This window comes from Lactuca sativa, chromosome 4 (genome assembly GCF_002870075.4).
Source record: "Lactuca sativa cultivar Salinas chromosome 4, Lsat_Salinas_v11, whole genome shotgun sequence".
Classification (NCBI taxonomy): Eukaryota; Viridiplantae; Streptophyta; class Magnoliopsida; order Asterales; family Asteraceae; genus Lactuca; species Lactuca sativa.
This window is the reverse complement of record NC_056626.2, coordinates 5787705-5797441: the sequence shown is the minus strand read 5'-3', so window position 1 is coordinate 5797441 and position 9737 is coordinate 5787705.

Here is a 9737-nt window from a genome sequence, read left to right as displayed (position 1 = left end):
AGAAGGTATAAAGTTGTTACCTTTGTGCCTATTTCTTCTAGATCTATCCTTGGTAGCTTATTTGCACTCTTTTGTCCCATAAAGTCCCATTACAGTGCATGGTTCGTTTTGGACGATTTGAGTTGTCCTTTCAGACCCTAGAATGGGTCCTAAGGCATAAAAATGAGGTCCCTTGAGCTAGTTTGGTCCCTAGTTCTTTGTAGGAGGTCTTAATGGATTAAGACCATGTATTGAGCCCTTTTCAGCCGACCAAAGTCTTAAAGATTGAGACTTTATGGTTCTATAGCACATTTGAGTAGTGGATCTAAAGTTTAAGCTCAAGTGCTTAACCCCTTATGCACTTGTGGAAGTTTTAAGACCTGCAAGGTTACGCCCCGCGTACTCGGTCAGTGTCCCCGTATCTTGGTCAATGCAAGGACTCGTGTACGCTGAGCGTCCCTCAGGAGTACGCCCCGCGTATGCGACTGTTTTGGGCTTCGGGTAGTGAGCCATCTGTTTGGGCCTTGATGTTTAGGCCCTAATAGACTCTCTGGATTGGTGAGTCTTGGGCCAATAGGAGGATTAGACCTTTGGAAAAGGCCCGATAAGGATTTGGGACTAATTTGGAAAATTAGACCAACAATTGGCCTTGTATATGTGGACTTTTGGATCATGGATTTGGTATTGGGCCTTGGCCCAAATTAGAGAAAATGTAAAATGGACTAGTATGCTATGTGGGACCCTTGGTCAAGATTGATATTCCGATTGTTGACTTGGTACTCGTTATTTTGGATAGTTCAGGATTTTTGGTGAGATAGTAACTCGGGAGTGAGATGGAAAAAAAACGGTACCCGATGGGTACCGGAAACCCAAACACGAGTTGATCGGGTAAATTCCTGAGTTGACTGGGGACGGGGACAGGGATGGGTATTACCCGAATATAAAAAGTGGGGATGGGGATGGGGGTGGTTCTACCTGTCGGGTACCCATACCCGTACCCGAAACCGGCCCCGATGGGTATATATATATATATATATATATATATATATATATATATATATATATATATATATATATATATATATATATATATATATATATATATATATATATAGTTTTCAGTAGACAAAGTAAGGTTTTTTAACAATCAAACGTATAGTTTTGGGAAGATTTCGTCTTTTTTTTGCAAAAAATGATTTTATTTGTAACATTGAATGTTATTGTTCGTGTTTGAAGACATTCAGTGATTATAGTGTTTTGTATTAGTTCTGTTAGTTTTTGTTTTGTTGGTTAATATATAATTATGAGTTATTTTTCATAAAAATTCAAAACTTTGTAACGGGGAAAATTCTCCGATTACCCATTGGGGATGGGGATATATTTTTAATCCCTGATGGGAATGGGATTGGGTATGGGGATGGGTATGGGGAACACGAAACCCGGTATACCCGTACCCATTGTCATCCCTACTTGGGAGTTCGATTCTTCAGTTCAGATCGACATTGCGAGGTGAGTTACCCTCATTGTACTCAAGGGTCTAAGGCACCAAGGTCGGCCCTTTGATTTGTTATTTGGAATTGTTACTGTTGTGATATGTTAGCTCGGTATCCTGGTAGATAAGATGGTTATATGCTAGTATGATCTATTAGATCGGTATCCTGATATTATATGATGTGGTTATGCTTAAAGACTTGTAGTTGGTCTAACTATCTGTATACGGATAGGTGATTACCAGTTATGTGTGCACATGCTTGTTATGGTAGTTGAGGGTATTCCATCCCGAGGATGAGTAGGCCCTAGTATGTTGTCTTTATAGACCGTTATATGATTATCTGATATAGGTGCACATGTTTGATTGGTTGTGGGCATTCTAACCCGATGGTTGTGGGCCGAGAGTATTCCATCCCGATGGATGATTGGACTCATAGTATATGGGCATTCCAACCCGATGGTTGTGGGCCGAGAGTATTCCATCCCGATTGATGATAGGACTCGTAGTATGTGGGCATTCCAACCCGATGGTTGTGGGTCTGGGGTATTCCAACTCGATGGTTGATTGGACCCATAATATGTTGTTTGTTATTATATGTGTATGGTAATGTGCATGGGTATTTTGGGGGTAACTCACTAAGCCTTTAAGTTTACATTTATCGATTATTGTTTCAGGCGCAGCGGATGACGCGGGAAGGCGAAAGCGTGACCGTACACTTCCTTGATTTATGATTTATGATTTCTGAAAACTCTGATGTTTAGACTATTTTGAAAACAAATTGTAATAACTGAATGGTTTTAAATGCTTTAAAAAGTTTTATATGGCATGCAAATTTATAGGGAAAACTACAAAAAAAGTCCCTACATATTGGCCTCATAATCGATTTAGTCCTTATATATATTTTTTTTATTCAATTAAATCCGAAATACCGGTAATCGTATTCAATTTAACCCTTTGACCCGGTCAACAGGTCATTCAACTTTCAAAAATTACATATTCAGCCCATATTTCAAAATTTATTACAAATTTGGTCCAAAATTTACACTTTTGGCCCAGATTTTAAATTTTGTTACAAATTTGGTCCAAACTTTACCCTTTTTGCCCAAATTTTAGAATTTTATTATGAATTCATCCTACCTTTAGTTTTCTTTACAACCTTTTTTCTCAAAGAATTGTTTCTAATATGTTTTTTCTTTATAAAATCATATTTATACAAAAAAAACGTATTTTCACTTAAAAATCTTATATTTTCTATATAAAAATTTTTTTTTAAAAGAGTTTTTTGTATATGAAATATCTAGTTATAAAAATAAATATTAATTAAGTATATAAATATATACAAATCGGTTTTTCTAAAAAATGTATACAAAAACGTATTTTACAAAAAATATATACAAACACCTATTTTATCTATATTTTTTTTAAAATCCTTCTTTGTTTATATACAAACACGTATTATATATGAAAATTTTCAAACATGTTTTTATAAAAAAAAATATAGATACACACCTATTTGTGTGCATATATATATATATATATATATATATATATATATATATATATATATATATATATATATATATTGTAAAATACGTTTTTGTATACATTTTTTTATAAAAACAGATTTGTATATATTTATATACTTAATAAATATATATTTTTATTACTCGATATTTCATATACAAAAAGCTTTAAAAAAAAAGTTTTTATATAGAAAATATAAGACGTTTAAGTGAAAATATGTTTTTTTTTGTATAAATATGACTCTATAAAGAAAAAACATATTAGGAACAATTTTTTGAGAAAAAAAGTTGTAAAGAAAACTAAAGTTAGGATGAATTAATAATACAATTCTAAAATTTGGGCAAAAAGGGTAAAGTGTAGACCAAATTTGTAACAAAATTTAAAATCTGGGCCAAAAGTGTAAAATTTGGACCAAATTGTAATAAAATTTGAAATCTGTGCCAAAAATGTAATTTTTGAAAGTTGGATGACCTGTTGACTAGGTCAAAGGGTTAAATTGAATACGATTACCGGTATTTGGGACTTAATTGAATAAAAAAATATAGGGACTAAATCGATTATGAGGCCAATATGTAGGGACTTTATTGCAGTTTTCACCAAATTTATTTATATATATATATATATATATATATATATATATATATATATATATATATATATATATATATATATATATATCAAGAAATGTAGGAGGATATTTAATTTCTCTTTTCAAAATAAGATCCAAGACAACAAAACCAATTATAGATGTTTACTCAAACCGTTGCAACCACCAAAGGAAATAAAAATAATAGCTAATGCGGTGAAAACTTTACTACATTATTATGAGTTGTAAAACGATTGGTTTAACATTAATGGCCAACAACTCTATGTAACTTTGGAAGATGTTTTTGTTTGATTACCAAACTGATAACAATATTCAAGAGTCGTGATTATGGTGGATTTGAAAGAATGATCGGTTTAAAGGATAAGAAGAACCTTAGCATGGCTAAATTAAAGTAAATTGTAATGGTGAAAAACGAAAATGATGATCAAATGATGAAAGTTATGCTTAGGGTATGTTTGGCACATAACTTTTAGAAAATATAAGACGTTTAAGTGAAAATATGTTTTTTTTTCTTTTGTATAAATATGACTCTATAAAGAAAAAACATATTAGGAACAATTTTTTGAGAAAAAAAGTTGTAAAGAAAACTAAAGTTAGGATGAATTAATAATACAATTCTAAAATTTGGGCAAAAAGGGTAAAGTGTAGACCAAATTTAAAATCTGGGCCAAAAGTGTAAAATTTGGACCAAATTGTAATAAAATTTGAAATCTGTGCCAAAAATGTAATTTTTGAAAGTTGGATGACCTGTTGACTAGGTCAAAGGGTTAAATTGAATACGATTACCGGTATTTGGGACTTAATTGAATAAAAAAATATAGGGACTAAATCGATTATGAGGCCAATATGTAGGGACTTTATTGCAGTTTTCACCAAATTTATATATATATATATATATATATATATATATATATATATATATATATATATATATATATATATATATATATATATATATATATATATCAAGAAATGTAGGAGGATATTTAATTTCTCTTTTTAAAATAAGATCCAAGACAACAAAACCAATTATAGATGTTTACTCAAACCGTTGCAACCACCAAAGGAAATAAAAATAATAGCTAATGCGGTGAAAAGTTTACTACATTATTATGAGTTGTAAAACGATTGGTTTAACATTAATGGCCAACAACTCTATGTAACTTTGGAAGATGTTTTTGTTTGATTTCCAAACTGATAACAATATTCAAGAGTCGTGATTATGGTGGATTTGAAAGAATGATCGGTTTAAAGGATAAGAAGAACCTTAGCATGGCTAAATTAAAGTAAATTGTAATGGTGAAAAACGAAAATGATGATCAAATGATGAAAGTTATGCTTAGGGTATGTTTGGCACATAACTTTTAGAAACGTTTGAGAGCTTCTAGCTTTTAGCTTTTGACAAAACGCTCTAGTTTAAACAAAAACTTCATTTGTCAATATGAGCTTTTAGTTTTTACTTTAAACAAAACGCTCCAAATCTAAAAGTTACTCCACGTAGAGTTTAACAAAAGGCTACTGAGCTTTTGAAATCAATTTTCATAATTATCCTTAAAAATATATTTATATATTTATTTTTTTAAAACAATTGTCCTTTTACGTAATTTTATATATTTCCAAAACTTACAACTACTTTTGCAAAACATTCATATAACAAATAAAAGCTACATCTTTCAGCTACGAACTAACCGCTACCCGTTACCCGCTTTAGGTGCTGCAAAGGGAAACCTTGCTTACCAAAACTTTGTATTTGTTTTAAAATTATCTTCTTGTTCTGATTCAGTGTCGGGTTCATTTATTTTAGTCATTCTAAAATATTGATCAAAAAGTTTGGGTTCTTTTTGATACAATTCTTCACATTCTTCAGTTTCTAAAGATAAAAGCTGAATAAGCTTTTGTTCGGTTTTATCATAATCTTCATATTGAAGGTTAAAGAAATATTTCTCGAGTCGTTCAGAGATTGTTTCTTTCATTTTTATTCTTTCTTGAAAATGTTAATTTTCTACAATTTTAGCATTCTGCATGTAATCTGAGGAGATTAACACCATGTAATTAATTTTCTAAAATAAATATATAAATAATCCTCAGATTGTGAAAAGAAGACTTTTCTCAACATAAAGAAATACTTTTCAGTAATAAAAAAGACTTGGTACATATAGATTTCAGAATTCTACAAGCACAAAATAAACATACTCACGAATATATACCAAACTTGGTTAGTATACGTATGTATCTCTTGCATAAGCAAAAAGTACATCAAGAACATCTTGATAGAAATAAAAAATTAGTTTCAAAACTCAGAAAGTTTATTTTAACTTGTTAGCATTTCTAAAAATGAATAAAGAAATTTTCAACAACACTGAAGAAAATAATTCAGAAGAAAAACAAATCTTAACTTATGTTGAAGATGAAGACGGCTTTCATGCAAATCTTTTAATAAAACAAGACCTTCTCTCTCGAGTTAAGAAAATAGATTTAAAAATAAAGAAAGAAAACATTTTCAGAAATGTTCCTTCTAAACTTAGTATTCTAAATCCTCTTAAAAGGAAAAATGAAATCTTCTACTTTGTTAGTACTAAAGAAATGTCCGTAGACATAAAAGATACAATAGGAGCTGTATTTCTACCCCTTTTAACTAAGGAACAAATACATAATAACTTAAAAAGTATTCCAGTTGAGATTAGATCAAAAATTAGAATGGTCCATATCGGAGCTGTAAAATTTTTGTTAAAATCCCAATTCCAAGCAGGAATAAATTCTCCCATAAAAATGGCCTTAATTGACAACAGAATTACTGACAGACAGGACTGCATCTTAGGTGCTGCAAAGGGAAACCTTGCTTACCAAAAGTTTATGTTTTCAGTGTATCCAAAGTTTGCTCTGGATTTAAAATCTACAAATATAGATAAAACATTATCTTTTATACATCACTTTGAAAGAAGTGACATAATGAGTCCAGGTGATAAACCTTTCACCATAACATATCTCATAGGATATGCCCTGACCAACAGTCACCATAGCATAGACTATAAGAAAGACGAGTACATCGAACTTGATGATGTCTTTTCAGAAATAGGCCATGTCAAAGATAAACAATTTTGCGACATAAATCCTCAAGAAAACTCTTGGGTTTTAAATATAGCTAGAAATAAAAAAGCTCTAGGAGAAACTCTTAGACCAAGAATTTCTATGGATTCACTCCACATAGGAGAAAGCTCGGAAAGAAAAGATAATAACTTAATAAGAAACATGTCTTTAAAAATTGATAGTCTACGCCAGAATATCAAACAAATCACTGACATTATAAATGAGTAATAAAATTGATTTTCCTCATTTCTATAAAAAAGGTAAAACAGTCAAAATTAAAACTCTTGACGATAATACTGAAAAGAAAGAATACGTTTTCTCTACTTCTGGTAAAGCTGGTGTTCAAACAATCATAAATCATTGCAATAATCTCAACCAAATCATTGCAAGATGTCTCTTAAGAACTTCAAAAATAAGCCATTATCTTGGTATTTCAAAAGATATTTCTACAGATATTTCAAAAAATAAAATACCTTTTAACCAATTTAAAAACGATTTAGCCTTTATGGTTAAAAACAATCTTGATAAAAATGATTTTGAAAATTTTTTCGAAGTTATTGAAAGACAAAATAAATTAACAATCAAGTTAACCCAGTCTATTGACAAACACTCTATTCTTTTAGAAAACTCTTTAAAAAACAACCAATTTGTTGAAGAAGTCGCCAAAAAGGCAAATATTGAGGGCACTCTTAAGGAAACCAACCTTAAAATCACTAATATACATGATCAGTTAAAACAACTAATAGGATGACCTCGATACCCGAGCTCAATAGATCAACCACCTCGATACCCGAGCTCAATAGATCAATCAACCTCCTTAATGAAAAAATAGATGGGCTGATTAGAGACTTGGACTTAACATTCAATAAATACGTAACCATTATCCAGTTGGAAGTAGCATCTGCAAAAATTATTGCAGACATTACTAAAGAGTTATCTGAAAAGATTGACTCTTGCCCATGTAATAAAGACATACTTGAGCACATCAAGAATATCTCCATCATAGAACAAAAAACCAAGCTTGGAAAATATTCAGGTCTTAAGAAATACTCACCTCCCAATCCTAGTGTTGGAAACCCTGACTTAGGAAGCTCAAAAGATTCCCAGAAAATTAACATTTTCAAGAAAGAATAAAGAAATACTTTTCATAAGTATTTCTTTGGAAATTTTAATTATGCGTGGGCAGCAGTACCAAAAAAACAAGAAAATGAAAAGAAAAATATTTTGAAAAATATAGGGAAGCTAGGTTTGATTTTGCTATTAGTAAAACTAAAGAATTAGAAGATAATATTCAAGTTGATGCACCAAGAAAACAAACAAAAAAAACAAGAAAATAAGAAAATGAAAAGAAAAATATATTCAGAAATAAATATATTAGCTAAATATTTTATTTTCATCTGGTTGACCTTCATCTGCGTTTGATGCACCAAGAAAACAAGAAAAGAAAAAGGAAAATATTGTTGGTAACCTTTGGGTTTTGTTGGTAAGACACGATTATATCTCAATTATAGATGTTTGTTGCGATATTTTTTTTTCTATCTCAATTTAGAACTTTATTGTTTTTCATTGCAAGCATTTTTTGCTTATTTTGTATGCCAAAGTTTACGTCGCGTAATTAATAGACATCCTAATAAAGAACATTAGAGCCACGAACTCCCTTATTGGGTGTCATTATCAGTTGTGAAGTTAATTTCAAAAAGACCATATACCTAAATGTAAGGACAATGTATATAATTTGTTACAAAATTTACATGATAATGGCTATTACATTATTTATGGTTCATAACTACATTGTAACACCCGGAATTTTGAGGAGCAACTTTTGGTATAAATTGCCTTTTGAGGATTGAACACACCCAGATAAGAAGAGGCCAGGGTTTCATTTTGAGCACGATTGATCGAATGACCTCATCAACAATAAGGTGAACATCAATTGACGCGATAAGGTGTTAGAAGCACCCAACACGGCGTGTTACCTCTTGGAACACAGCGTGTTGATGGCTGGAATGAAACCCTAATCTTCCGGGTTTTGCTCCATATTTAAAGGAATGTGGAGGCTAGGGTTTGTTCACCCTCACCATCAGTCCCCTGAATGAAACCCTAATCACCTTTCCCTCCCATGCATAGAGATTAGGTCATAAATCCTCATTTTGACCTAATATGGGTTCAAGACATGCATTGGACATGTATGTCTAAAAAGCACCAACCTTTGGGATGGTTTAGATGTTAAAATCACTTTTGGAAAGGATGGGCTTCAAACGTTAGGGATTAAGTGTGTATTGGTTAAGCCCTTGCTTTATCAAGCTTTATGGTTTGGGTTTTAGACCTTTTTGGTAGTCCCCAATGGAGAAAGTTGTTGAAGAGGCAGCTGAATGTATTAAGTTATTGGAACTCAGGCGAACACGACGTGTTGGCTGAGGTTTTCCCGATTGTTTGGTTATTGGCGTGGCCAAGGGGAACACCGCGTGTTGGGTCAACATGGACTGTTGACCTTGACCGTTTCTTTGACCAAGTTAGACCTTGAGAGTATTTTGGGTATTTTTGGGATTTTGATGGAATTGGTCACTTGGTGGAAACAGGTACTGGTTAGAGAACTGAGATTCGGAGTCGGTCCTCATCAGTTCGGTTCAATCTGCGAGGTGAGTTTTCATCACTGCTCTTACAGGTCGAAGGCACCAAAACCGACCCAATTGTTTGATAACCTGATATTTGTTGGTATGCTAAATATGGAATAGATATGCATGATTATGCTAGTTATTGATATGTTAGTCTGGTAGATGGTAGATCAGTAGGACTACCTATGATTCTATCTGCCTGATTATTTGTATATGTTGTTATTTGCATACATATTGTGTTGGGGTTGAGGTTATACTGCTTCATGCTGTAGCCAACAAACCCTAAAGCATTCCAGATATGAGCTGGGGACCGAGTGGTATGCCAAACTCATACTAAGTGCTCAGATTCATTCCAGATACGAGCTAAGGACCGGGTGGTATGTCAGACTCATATCGAGGGCTTAAGGGTATTGGAGCATTCCAGATATTAGTT